Genomic DNA, 6,012 nt, shown 5'->3' on the forward strand with positions numbered 1-6,012 from the left:
AACAACCCCATCCATAAACAAATTAAACAACCATGGAGACATCACACACCCCTGCCGCAAACCTACATTCACTGAGAACCAATCACTTTCCTCTCTTCCTACACGTACACATGCCTTACATCCTCGATAAAAACTTTTCACTGCTTCTAACAACTTGCCTCCCACACCATATATTCTTAATACCTTCCACAGAGCATCTCTATCAACTCTATCATATGCCTTCTCCAGATCCATAAATGCTACATACAAATCCATTTGCTTTTCTAAGTATTTCTCACATACATTCTTCAAAGCAAACACCTGATCCACACATCCTCTACCACTTCTGAAACCGCACTGCTCTTCCCCAATCTGATGCTCTGTACATGCCTTCACCCTCTCAATCAATACCCTCCCATATAATTTACCAGGAATACTCAACAAACTTATACCTCTGTAATTTGAGCACTCACTCTTATCCCCTTTGCCTTTGTACAATGGCACTATGCACGCATTCCGCCAATCCTCAGGCACCTCACCATGAGTCATACATATATTAAATAACCTTACCAACCAGTCAACAATACAGTCACCCCCTTTTTTAATAAATTCCACTGCAATACCATCCAAACCTGCTGCCTTGCCGGCTTTCATATATATATATATATATATATATATATATATATATATATATATATATATATATATATATATATATTTTCTTTCTTTCCAACTAATCGCCATTTCCCGCATTAGCAAGGCAGCGTTAAGAACAGAGAACTGGTCCTCTGAGGGAATATCCTCACCTGGCCCCCTTCTCTGTTCCTTCTTTTGGAAAATTAAAAAAAAAAACAAGGGGGAGGATTTCCAGCCCCCCGCTCCCTCCCTTTTTAGTCGCCTTCTACGACACGCAGGGAATACGTGGGAAGTATTCTTTTTCCCCTATCCCCAGGGAAAATGATTTGGTAAACAGAGAAGAGGTAGTAAAAGCTTTGCGGAAGATGAAAGCCGGCAAGGCAGCAGGTTTGGATGGTATTGCAGTGGAATTTATTAAGAAAGGGTGTGACAGTATTGTTGACTGGTTGGTAAGGTTATTTAATGTATGTATGACTCATGGTGAGGTGCCTGAGGATTGGCGGAATGCGTGCATAGTGCCATTGTACAAAGGCAAAGGGGATAAGAGTGAGTGCTCAAATTACAGAGGTATAAGTTTGTTGAGTATTCCTGGCAAATTGTATGGGAGGGTATTGATTGAGAGGGTGAAGGCATGTACAGAGCATCAGATTGGGGAAGAGCAGTGTGGTTTCAGAAGTGGTAGAGGATGTGTGGATCAGGTGTTTGCTTTGAAGAATGTATGTGAGAAATACTTAGAAAAGCAAATGGATTTGTATGTAGCATTTATGGATCTGGAGAAGGCATATGATAGAGTTGATAGAGATGCTCTGTGGAAGGTATTAAGAATATATGGTGTGGAAGGCAAGTTGTTAGAAGCAGTGAAAAGTTTTTATCGAGGATGTAAGGCATGTGTACGTGTAGGAAGAGAGGAAAGTGATTGGTTCTCAGTGAATGTAGGTTTGCGGCAGGGGTGTGTGATGTCTCCATGGTTGTTTAATTTGTTTATGGATGGGGTTGTTAGGGAGGTAAATGCAAGAGTCCTGGAAAGAGGGGCAAGTATGAAGTCTGTTGGGGATGAGAGAGCTTGGGAAGTGAGTCAGTTGTTGTTCGCTGATGATACAGCGCTGGTGGCTGATTCATGTGAGAAACTGCAGAAGCTGGTGACTGAGTTTGGTAAAGTGTGTGAAGGAAGAAAGTTAAGAGTAAATGTGAATAAGAGCAAGGTTTTTAGGCACAGTAGGGTTGAGGGTCAAGTCAATTGGGAGGTGAGTTTGAATGGAGAAAAACTGGAGTAAGTGAAGTGTTTTAGATATCTGGGAGTGGATCTGGCAGCGGATGGAAACATGGAAGCGGAAGTGGATCATAGGGTGGGGGAGGGGGCGAAAATTCTGGGAGCCCTGAAGAATGTGTGGAAGTCGAGAACATTATCTCGGAAAGCAAAAATGGGTATGTTTGAAGGAATAGTGGTTCCAACAATGTTGTATGGTTGCGAGGCGTGGACTATGGATAGAGTTGTGCGCAGGAGGATGGATGTGCTGGAAATGAGATGTTTGAGGACAATGTGTGGTGTGAGGTGGTTTGATCGAGTAAGTAACGTAAGGGTAAGAGAGATGTGTGGAAATAAAAAGAGCGTGGTTGAGAGAGCAGAAGAGGGTGTTTTGAAATGGTTTGGTCACATGGAGAGAATGAGTGAGGAAAGATTGACCAAGAGGATATATGTGTCGGAGGTGGAGGGAACGAGGAGAAGAGGGAGACCAAATTGGAGGTGGATAGATGGAGTGAAGGGGAATTTGTGTGATCGGGGCCTGAACATGCAGGAGGGTGAAAGGAGGGCAAGGAATAGAGTGAATTGGAGCGATGTGGTATACCGGGGTTGACGTGCTGTCAGTGGATTGAATCAAGGTATGTGAAGCGTCTGGGGTAAACCATGGAAAGCTGTGTAGGTATGTATATTTGCGTGTGTGGACGTATGTATATACATGTGTGTGGGGGTGGGTTGGGCCATTTCTTTCGTCTGTTTCCTTGCGCTACCTCGCAAACGCGGGAGACAGCGACAAAGCAAGAAAAAAAGAAAGAAAAAAAAAAAATATATATATATATATATATATATATATCTATATATATATATATATATATATATATATATATATATACATTTATCTTTATTTTCCTTTGTCGCTGTCTATCGCGTTAGCGAGGTAGCGCAAGGAAACAGACGAAATGATGGCCCAACCCACCCTTATACACATGTATACACATAAACGTCCACACACGCAAATATACATACCTATACATCTCAACGTATACATATATATTCACACACAGACATATACATATATACGCATATACATAATTTATACTGTCTACCCTTATTCATTCCCATCGCCACCATGCCACATATGAAATCACAACCCCCTCCCCTTTCATGTGCGCGAGGTAGCGCTAGGAAAAACAACAACAAAGGCCACTTTCGTTCACACTCAGTCTCTAGCTATCATGTAATATAGTACCGAAACCACAGCTCCCTTTAGACATCCATTCCCCCACAGAACTTTCCATGGTTTACCTTAGACGCTTCACATGCCCTGGTTCAATCCATTGATAGCACGTCGACCCCGGTATACAACATCGTTCCAATTCACTCTATTCCTTGCACGCCTTTCACCCTCCTGCATGTTCAGGTCCCGATCACTCAAAATCTTTTTTACTCCTCTTTCCACCTCCAACTTGGTCTCCCACTTCTCCTTGTTCCCTCCACCTCTGACACATATATCCTCTTGGTCAATCTTTCCTCACTCATTCTCTCCATGTGACCAAACCATTTCAAACCACCCTCTTCTGCTCTCTCAACCATACTCTTTTTATTACCACACATCTCTCTTACCCTATTGATACTTACTCGATCAAACCACCCCACACCACATATTGTCCTCAAACATCTCATTTCCAACACATCTACCCTCCTCCGCACAACTCTATCCATAGCCCACGCCTCGCAGCCATATAAAATTGTTGGAACTACTATTCCTTCAAACATACCCATTTTTGCTTTCCGAGGTAATGTTCTCGACTTCCACATATTCTTCAACGCTCTCAGAACTTTCGCCCCCTTCCCCCACCCTATGATTCACTTCCGCTTCCATGGTTCCATCCGCTGCCAATTCCACTCCCAGATATCTAAAAGACTTCACTTCCTCCAGTTTTTCTCCATTCCAACTTACCTCTCAATAAACTTGTCCCTCAACCCCACTGAACATAATTACCTTGCTCTTATTCACATATACTCTCAGCTTTCTTCTTTCACACACTTTACCAAACTCAGTCACCAGCTTCTGCAGTTTCTCACATGAATCAGCCACCAGCGCTGTATCATCAGCGAACAACAACTGACTCACTTCCCAAGCTCTCTCATCCACAACAGACTGCATATTTGCCCCTCATTCCAAAACTCTTGCATTCACCTCCCTAACAACCCCATCCATAAACAAATTAAACAACCATGGAGACATCACACACCCCTGCCGCAAACCTACATTCACTGAGAACCAATCACTTTCCTCTCTTCCAACACGTACACATGCCTTACATCCTCGATAAAAACTTATTACAGCTTCTAACATCTTACCCCCCACACCATATATTCTTAATACCCTCCACAGAGGATCTCTATCAACTCTATCATATGCCTTCTCCAGATCCATAAATGCTACATACAAATCCATTTGCTTTTCTAAGTATTTCTCACATACATTCTTCAAAGGAAACATCTGATCCACTCATCCTCCACCACTTCTGAAACTACTCTGCTCTTCCCCAATCTGATGCTCTTTACATGCCTTCACCCTCTCAATCAATACCCTCACATATAATTTCCAAGGAATACTCAACAAACTTATACCCTGTAATTTGAGCACTCTCTTTTATCCCCTTTGCCTTTGTACAATGGCACTGTGAAAGCATTCCGCCAATCCTGAGGCACCTCACCATGAGTCATACATACATTAAATAACCTTACCAACCAGTCAACAATACGTATGAGTCACCCTCTTTTTTAATAAATTTCACTGCAATACCATCCAAACCCGCTGCCTTGCCGGCTTTCATCTTCCGCAAAGCTTTTACTACCTCTTCTCTGTTTACCAAATCATTTTCCCTAACCCTCTCACTTTGCACACCACCTCGACCAAAACACCCTATATCTGCCACTCTATCATCAAACGAATTCAACAAACCTTCAAAATATTCACTCTATCTCCTTTTCACATCACCACTACTTGTTATCACCTCCCCATTAGCCCCCTTCACTGAAGTTCCCAGTTGTTCCCTTTTCTTACCCACTTTATTTACTTCTTTCCAAAACATCTTATTATTCTTCCTAAAATTTAATGATACTCTCTCACCCCAACTCTCATTTGCCATCTTTTTCACCTCATGCACCTTTCTCTTGATCTCCTGCCTCTTTCTTTTATACATCTCCTACTCATTTGCATTATTTCCTTGCAAAAATCGTCCAAATGCCTCTCTCTTCTCTTTCACTAATAATCTTACTTCTTCGTCCCACCACTCACTGCCCTTTCTAATCTGCCCACCTCCCACGATTCTCATGCCACAAGCATCTTTGGCGCAAGCCATCACTGCTTCCCTAAATGCATCCCATTCTTCCCCCACTCCCCTTACGTCCTTTTTTTCTTACCTTTTTCCATTCTGAACTCAGTCTCTCCTTGTACTTCCTCACACAAGTCTCCTTTCGAAGCTCACTTACTCTCACCACTCTTCTCACCCCAACAATCTCTCTTCTTTTCTGAAAACCTCTACAATTCTTCACCTTCGCCTCCACAAGATAATGATTAGACATCCCTCCAGTTGCACCTCTCAGCACATTAACATCCAAATGTCTCTCTTTCGCGCTCCTATCAATTAACACGTAATCTGGCCATCTCTCCTACTTACATACGTATACTTATGTATAACTCTCTTTTTAAACCAGTATTCCCAATCACCAGTCCTTATATATATATATATATATATATATATATATATATATATATATATATATATATATATATATATATATATATATATATATATATATATATATATATATATATATATATATATATATATAAACTGTTAGTTTCATATAACTAGCTATCAGCCATAACATCATATTAATTTAGTTGTATATAGTTTATTATTGTAGTTACCTTATGATAAAGATCATAGGACTTCACCTCACCTGTTCACTCATGACACAGAGAATCATTGCCATCAGTGGCCTTGTTCAGGTCACACCAAAGATCATGGAAGTGAGCAGTTGCGTTCACCTGACACTGAGGATAATGTACTTATGTGCCCTCATCCACCTGACAATGAAGATCATGGGCCTCAGTAGCCACATTCACCTGCTCTAAGGATCAT

Source organism: Panulirus ornatus, chromosome 28, assembly GCF_036320965.1.
Source record: "Panulirus ornatus isolate Po-2019 chromosome 28, ASM3632096v1, whole genome shotgun sequence".
NCBI lineage: Eukaryota > Metazoa > Arthropoda > Malacostraca > Decapoda > Palinuridae > Panulirus > Panulirus ornatus.